The sequence below is a fragment of the Miniopterus schreibersii genome (genome assembly GCF_964146895.1).
Source record: "Miniopterus schreibersii genome assembly, chromosome: 2".
NCBI lineage: Eukaryota > Metazoa > Chordata > Mammalia > Chiroptera > Miniopteridae > Miniopterus > Miniopterus schreibersii.
In genome coordinates this window covers 69,593,828-69,602,598 of record NC_138102.1, presented here as the reverse complement: position 1 = coordinate 69,602,598, position 8,771 = coordinate 69,593,828, and the positions used below count along the sequence as shown (strand labels likewise).

The 8,771-nt window shown below is 42.7% G+C and overlaps 1 long non-coding RNA gene across 1 annotated transcript; it reads left to right on the top strand.

The window, feature by feature from the left end:
• The first annotated feature begins 500 nt into the window (after positions 1-500).
• Positions 501-6,190, top strand: LOC308553051. The gene is made up of 4 exons (XR_013998181.1): positions 501-706; positions 982-1,049; positions 1,149-1,273; positions 5,584-6,190. It is a non-coding gene; the product is annotated as an uncharacterized lncRNA (long non-coding RNA).
• The last annotated feature ends 2,581 nt before the right edge of the window (positions 6,191-8,771 follow it).

The window sequence follows — 8,771 nt, the reverse complement described above, 5'->3', positions numbered from 1 at the left end:
AGGGACTTGGCACAGGGCCTGAACGCTGAGCTGATTCACACCCTCCTTCGCAGGGACTGCAGCTCCGGCGCCAGCCTACACCCAGCGACGAGTGAGCTGTCCCTGCAGCGCCGCGGGTCCCCGCATTCCGCCGACCGGCTCCCTGCAGACTGTCCTGGTGGTGTGGATGCGGGCGCGCGGGCGGGCCGCTCGGTGCGCGGCCAAGCTGCTCCCAGCGCCTGCGGACCAGGCGCCACCTGGCGGAGAAGGGGTGCTGGTGCTGCCGCCGCCAAACGCGGGCGGGGCGGCGCGGGGCGGCCCCGCGACCTGGGCGCGGTGGGTGCTCTGCCGGCGGCTGCTGCCTCCTGCCGGGGGCCGTGGTCACCGCGACTTGTTTTGGCCAAGGCGAGGCTGAGAAGCCAAGGCGGAGGCTTAATGAGCAGCCCCAACGGGCGCCACGCGATGAGCGCCCAGGTCGGCCCCAGGCGGGAGCGCCGGACGCTGACCCGGGGCTGGGGCCCGAGGCCTTGTCCCCGAGGCGCCGCCCTCTCCCGGGGGCGCGCGCCGCGCGACGGGTGTCCCAGTGGGGACAGCGGCCTGCGCCACTTCGAGAGAAGAGCGGCACCCTGTGGGCGCAGGCACAGGCGCCACGGCTTTCCTCGCGTCCTCCTTAACGCCTGGTACATTTTCATGCCCGGAGCGCTATGAAAATTCAGAGCCTGCTCAGGTTTGCTAATTTTTCGGGATTAGTTTATTTTTATCTGAGAGGAACAATTTCTCACGGGCGAGGGCAGCAGGCCTGATGGCCCACCTCTGTTTCTGCTGTTTTTGCCCCTGGTAACTTCCTCATGGGCCCGATTTGAGGACCATCGCGCGTCCCCAGGGTGTAAACGCCGCCTCCCTGAAGCCCTCCAGAGCAGGGACGTGGTGGCTGCGCTGTCGGCTTTGACATCTCAGGGTGAGATATTACTAACTGCTACTCTCATCCCTCTTTTAAAACAGGGCTCAGTCTCAGTTCCTTTTCATTCCCCACCCCTGTGTAGAGAGAATACATCTGCTACAAGTTGAGGGTAATTCAAAATATTTATAGTTATCTCTAGGCAATGTGTTTGACATTTTGTACGTTTTTATGGGTAACAGAATAATTCTTTCCTTTTCACTTCCTGTAGACATTCAGATTCAAGATAGTGTGAGGGATGGTGGAAATGGAGACAGTGACTTGACTGACAGCAGTCCTGGTGTCTGTGGAGAGGGCTTTAGGAAAACATCTTTGGAATGGTTGCAAAGTAAGAGGGTAAGTTCAAACCCGAGGCTCTGAAGCTCTTCCTCTCCAAGTCATCATAATACTGCATGCCTGAGCCAGTCGGGAAAAACTAAACAAGTGGGCCCAACCACACATTCACGGACGGGGGGTGCTGAGTGCTGCTGAAACGAGCTAACATCTTTTGACCATTTATTATTTTGCTGGTTCTATGTATTTTAGATACTTAACACTTAGTGACTTATTTATTCCCCGTAGTAAATCCCATGATGTAGGAAACTGAGGTACAGAGAGTTTAAGTAAGCTGCCCAAGTGTTGGCATTAAGAGTTTAGCCCAGGAATTCTGGCTCTAGATTTCTTGTTCTTAATCGCCCTACCAAACTGCCTTTCTATTAATGCAAAAAGATTAAAACACCTAGAAATCAGAATATTGTGGTTATTAATACTAAAATAATTTTGTGCCACAAGCACTAAGGATAGCGTCCCACTCATGGGCATTCCCCATGGGAATAGCATAGGAATAAATAAGCTTCATATGGGCCAGGACGCCATTTGCTGGGAATGTATGAACATGTGATTTGTATGGTTTTGCTTAGTTTAGAGAATCTTGTACCAACACAACCTCATGCTATTCAATCCATTTCCTATAGTATTTGTTTGGGGGTTTTGTTTTAGGCCAAAATCTCTATAATGGTGTCTGGTTCTGGAATGGTAACTCCTATGAGGAAAGCCATAGTCAATCATGAGGCATTTTGTATTAACTTCCATAAAAGTAGGCTCTTGATCTTCAGTTCCTTAAAGAAGGTGCCTTCCTCTGAAAGATGAGCCCTAATGGTGTGCCCTACTGATTCACGTGCCTCTTTTCCATTTGATTTCTTACTACTCTTCCCCTTGATCACTTAGGTTATTTTATTGGCTTTCTTGTTGTTTTTGAACACACCAAGCATATCTCCATCTCAGACTTCAGGGTCTTCCTGTACATTCAGTTCCTGCGTCCTGGTGCCCTTCTTCTGAATACTCTGTAATTTGTAAAGATTTTTCCTAAAATGAGGCACTTAGAGTTGAACACAGTACTCCAGAACTAGTCTCTATAATGATTTCCAAATTTATATATCAGTTGCCTATTCAACATCTCCATTTAGGTATTTAATGGACATGCGTAATGTTAAAATTGAAGTCCTGATTTTTATTCCCCCAATTTTTTCTTTCTCTAATGTTTGTATCTTGGTACATGGCACCTCTATTCACTTAGCTGTTCACTCTGCCCCAAATCCTTCAGTCACTCATGATTTATATCTTTCCAGTCTACCAGCAAATCCTATTGGGTTTACTTTGAAAATATAGTCTCAACCGATGCTCTTCTCACTGCCTTCCTTGCTGCTCTTCTTCCCCAGGCACTGTCATCTCTTGCTTGGACAACTGCAATAGCCTCAATCTGGCCTCTCGGCTTCCACACTTTCCCTCTTGTAGTCTGTTCTCCATACAAGAACTGGAGCAATCCTCTTACTTCATTAATCAGGTCACATTACTCAACTGTCCAAAGATTTCTCACTGAAAATCCAATCCAAAATCTTTATAATGGTGTCCAGTTACTACTACTGCTGTGTAACAAACTAGCCCAAAATCTAGCCATTTAAAGCAACCATTTTATTATGCTTATGGATTCTATGTCAGTTTGGACAGGACATAGCAGGGATGGCTTGTTTCTGCTCTAGTCTTCCAGACCTTAGCTGAGATGTGTTGGCTGGGGGCTAGAATCATTTAAAGGCTAATTTAGTCACATGTCTGGCATGTGGACTATGATGACTGAAAGTCTAGAATTGAGAACTTGGAGGTGGGAAGGGGGCCTACATATGCCCTCTACATGTAGCTTGACTTTCTTACAGTATGGCAGCCTCAGGAAAGTCACATAGAAGCTGAAGGCTACAAACATGAATATTCCATCAAACAAGGCAGAAATCACATTTTCTTTTAGGGTCCAGCCTCAGAAATGACACAATCATTTCCATCATCTCATCCTGGTCCAAGCAGTCTTAAGCCCACCTGGTTTCAAAGGGAGGGGATAAAGACCCTAGTCTCTACACTGGAAATTACTCAAGAATTTTGGGGTTATTTTGTAAACAAGCCACACACAGCCCGTGAAATCTTACATTATCTGGCCCCTGGCTGCTTTTCCCACTTGATTTCTTACTACTCTTCCCTTGATCACTTAGGTTATTTTATTGGCTTTCTTGTTGTTTTTGAACATACCAAGCATATCTCCATCTCAGACTTCAGGGTCTTCCTGTTCCCTCTGTCTTAAGCTCTTTCTTTGTGTATACATATTATTTACTTCCTGCCTTCATTTAGGCCTTTGCTCAACTGTCCATCTTCCCAAACAGGTCTTCCCTACCTCAACCTGCCTCTCCCCATCACATCTACTCCGTTTTCTTTTTCTTCATAGCATTTATCACTCCCTGGCATTATTTTATATATTTATTTGCTTTCTGTTTTTTGTGGAATCACTAGCATCAAACATGTATTTAAAAAGTTTACTGAATGCGTGAATGCAGGGATGGTCTAACCAGCATGTACACTGTGACTCTTTGACTATTTCTTTGATAATCTCATATTTTAGGTTAGGGTAAACTTGAGTCAATGTTTTTAGAGATTCCATAGAGCTGCTTTACTTGGTGGAAAATGTTAGTGTCATCTAAAACTTGAAATTTTTACAGTAAATTTCTCTTTCTGGATCATTTAATGTTAAATTAGGCTTTTCAAAAAAATTAAATTCCTGGAACTCCTACTGTTTATTGTCTATTTAGGGAATTACCAGCTTATTCTCACCTTAACTCACTTTCCTCTCTTTGAATCCATGAGAACTCCAGGTGCTGCTGTGCTTGCTCTCATGTGATTGATCAAGGCTATATGTTTAATCGAAGAGGACATAGTTCCTTGGTGATAACAATCACAACATTTCTCTTACCTATATCCAACAGCTATATTTTTATTTATTAAACATTTTTTACACAGTACCTACCATGTGCCAAGAACTGTTCTAGGTGCTTTACAAATATTAACCTTTTAAAGTACTGTCATTTAACCCCATTTCCCATATGGGGACGCTGAGGCATAGAATTGTTGGGGTAATTTAATCAAGGCCACTCTAAGGGGCAAAGCTGGGTTTCCAACCCTGGAAGTCTGGCTCTGGAGTTCATGTTTGTAATGTTTTGCTGTAGCCTATTTTCAGTGGGTTTTAAATACTCGTTTTATGAGTCTTCTAAAGATTTAGGACTGATTTACATTCCTAAGGATGTTCTTATCTTTTTTTGTTGTTGTTAATCCTCACTGGAGGATATTTTTTCCATTGATTTTTAGAGATAGTGGAAGGGAGGGAGGGAAAGAGGGGGAGAGAGAGAGGGAGAGAGAAACATCGAAGTGAGAGAGACTGGGGCTGGGGATCCAACCTGCAACCCTTTGGTGCGTGGGGCTGATGCTCCAACCAACCATTGAGCACACTCACCAGAACGATGTTGGTATCTTTTAATGAAATATTCTAATTATATATATATATACACACATACACACACACACACACACACACACACACACACACACACACACACACACACACACACACATATATTCCCCATTGCTTTTCAGAGAGAGTAGAAGGTAGAGAGAGAGAGAGAAGAACACCAATGTGAGAGAGACACATACATCGATTGGTTGCCTCCCGACTGGGGCCTGGCATCAGCCTGCAAACGAGTGCCCTTAGGCCGAAATCGAACCCACGGCCCTTCAGTCCGCAGGCCGATGCTCTAGCCACTGAGCCAAACCGGCTAGGGCAAAATGTTCTAATTTATGGTTTAATTTATACTCAAACTCTCTGCTGCATATTTTTGTAAAACTTTTAGTGTGATTATTGAAAGGATGACACATGGGTGATGGCAAGATCATTGAATTAAATGTTGATAGCTAGAGATAAGTTTAGTGAAGGTATTGTTATTTTTGCGTCTCACTCTTAATAATTGCCACAAAGAATAAATGGATTAATAAATACACTTATAATCTTCAGAAACTTTATTTTAGATTGTAATTTTAACCATTCCTCCCATCAGATCTCTATCAGAGATTCCAGCAAATCTTTTACTTGTTTGAATTCAGTTTCCATTTCATTTCCTCAGTGGACCAGCAGGTGGAGGTAAAAGTCATTGGTAGAAAATATAGAGGAAGAAAGAAGAAATAAATAGCTAGAAAAACATTCCCTTAACAACGGAATGTTGTTTGCATTCCTAAGTCTATTGCTATGTAGCCTTCTGACTTTTCAAACTATTTAAAACTGCTTCATTTTTATTTCCAAGTTGTTTCAGATCATTCAGAATAAAAAACATTTAAGGATCCTGAAAGATTAATTCAGGAATCTCAAAGCAGCAAGAATCTTTCATCGCATCATGAAAATAGCCACAGGACTGCACTTTCTTCAAGTACTTATTTGCCCTCATGTTTCCCAGTGGAGAAATATGGATTTCCAACCAGAACATTCAGAACTCAAAAGATGTTATTTTCAAGTCTGTGCCTCCCAAAATGAAGGGCTGCCAAGTGTATATGACAGAGTTCAAAACTGCAGGCCAGCAATGCCATCTCTCCTTATCGAACAGAATGATGAATTAAATCATCCTTCAGTGAATGGATCAGCTTCACATACCTCAGAAATAGCCCCTTCATTCTGAAATGCTGCAACTCATATAGACAGTTATGCTTGGGGAATTTACACTTTTATGTTTCTGTCAAGTATTTATAAGCCAAGTCGCATGCATGAGCCTCCCAGTTTTGATGGACATTTTCCTAAATTATGTCAACAGCCAATGTCAGAGCACATGATGATTTTATATAATCCAGGATATTTTACCAAAGAGTCTTAGATGTAGTCTTTATTGTCACAAATATAATAAATGAACATCTATTTTGTATTCTGGTATCATTTATGAATGTAAAAAATATTTGATCTAGCTATTCATTTACATTTGAGTATTTGTAATTCTACTGGTAACATAATTTCACTTTGAATAATTTTAAGCTTGACCAAGAATCTGGACCCCAACTGTAACCATAGGCTCAGTAGGGAGAAAGAGAAGGCTGTGAACACGTACCATTGCGGGGGGACCCAAATCATTTCTCTAGCCTGACGCCTGCGGGGGTTGCCGAGTGCTCCAGGGGAGGGGAGTGGCAGATTCTGGCAATGGGTGAAACTCAAATGAGGTGGCTGGGGATGTGCTTTTGGGCACTAAACCCATTCATAACAGCAGCTCAGTCAGAAGTGGGGCTTCAAGGAGCAGGGTGGCAGAGCTAGAGAGAGTCTCAAGGCCTCAGTCAGCTGGGTTAGAGTTCCCAGCAAGGCTCTTTTTCCTTGCTGTGAACAGGAGGTTAGGTGGAAATTGAAGTAGAAGGCCAGGAGCAAAAGGAGGGGTTGGACTCAAAATGCAGTGACTTGCAGGCTACGTGAGCACCTGGGCCTCATCTATGATTGACCAGATCCAGGGGAAACAGGGCTGGGTGATGGGATGGAAGCATCTGGATTGTGTCTTGCTTTCTTCAAGATCGGCTCAGACTATGGGAAGAATTGAGTCTGTAAGTGCAGGAAACTAGTGTCTCCCCAACTGGACTCATCAAGATCTGACAGGCAAGCACTGTCTGCACAAAAACTACTAGCCATGTGTGGCTGCTTAAATTTAAATGAATTAAAATTTGATATGATGAAAAATTCAGGTCCTTGGTCACATTAGCTACATTTCAGCTGCTCAATAGCACACATGGTTAATGGCTACAGTATTGGATAGAACAGCTATAAACCATTTCCATCTTCCCAATTCTAATGGACATCACTGACCTAGAAGAAGGGGCAGGACAGAGGACCAGCTCCTTGGGCCTGGGGTGTTGAGGGCAGCCAGTGACCCACCCACCTTGCTCAGCACATCCATGAGTGTTCTTATGTTCCCCACACTTCCTTGGTTCATGACAGTTATTCTTTTATTGGTTCATGTAAGTATTTAGAAATGGACCCACAGATTGTATTATTTATTACAAAATATTTGGAAAATGCCTAAAGACAAGAATTCCCAATAGTACAGGTTTTCTGCAGCCCTGGGGAATCTTTAAAGGCTCCTCTGCTAGTCTAGCCAGCACCTTAAATTTATAGTCCTCATATTTAGTCCTATAACTTAAGAGATTTTGCAGCAATAGGCATGATAAAATCAACCTACTCTTACTCCCAAACTCTCCCAAGAAATAATTCAGCAATTTTTATGACCAGTAATTCATTCTAAGACATGCTCAGACAAGAAGCGAGTAAGTACTTGTAACTCCTTTGACCGCTGCCTCCCAGGGAAAATCACTGCTGTAGAAATTGGTTTCCAGATCCTGTGGTGTCTTCAGTCAGTATCCTGCCCCCTGTGTCAGCTTTTTATAACAGGTGGCCCCAGAGAGACTGCAGCTTTACCTGAGACACAATTTAAAAGTAAAATGTACACCTATCTTTTGGATTAAATTAAATAACATTATGTGAATGAATTCTGTGGGAAACATTTAGAAGCCAAGAATTTAAAACTTTCAAATTTATAAACATAGAATTAGATATGTGGTTTTTTTTCCCTTAAAACCAGGTTCTCATGTATTTGTGATGTTGGCTTCTATCTTCATTATGATTCCTCAAGCAATTTATAATTCCTAAATCCTGCCTGTTTGTGGCTGCATCCTCAGTCATTGTCTACAGTCTCTGTACTAACTGCTTCACATGAATTATTATATTTCCACATCATAACAATCCTAGGAGTTAATAATATTATCTTTCCCATTTAATAGTCAGGAAAAGGAGGTTTGGAGATGATAATTTGTCTGAGATCATACAGTAAGTGAAAGAATTGTGATATAACAATGTTCATGAATTTTAGGCTTCCTACTGGATGAAATTGTAAATGTACACATTCATGTAGCACAACCTGGTTCAAAGCTCTCTAGAAGGCTCCTTATGTACCTTCTCAGGCACTAACTTTTCCCAAAGTAATTACTATTGAAACCTTTTTTGCCATCTATTACTTTTTCCTGTACTTGAACTTCATATAAATAGAATCGTGCAGTGTGTCCTCTTTGGTGCCTGGCTCAACATTCTCTCTGTGAGCTTCAGCTGTGCTGTGTACCCGTGGTCCATTCTTTCTCACTGCTGTGTACTATTTCATTTAGGAATTTGCCACAATTTATCCATTCTATAGTTGATGGACATTGGGGTGACTTCAAGTTTCTGGCTTTTGGGAATAGTGAATTAATTTACATCTTTTTTAGTGGACATAAACACTCATTTCTGTTGGCCATCGACCCAGGAGCAGAATTGTTGGGTCAAAGGGTAATGGGTCTAGGGTTTGAACCTCAAATTTTCTCATGATTACCCATTTGCAGCACTCACTGCATCAGTAACAGCTAACATTGACTGAAACTCTCTCTCTGCTAGACACTCTGCTAAGCTCTGTTTTTCTAAGCAGGCTCTTGATATAATTGA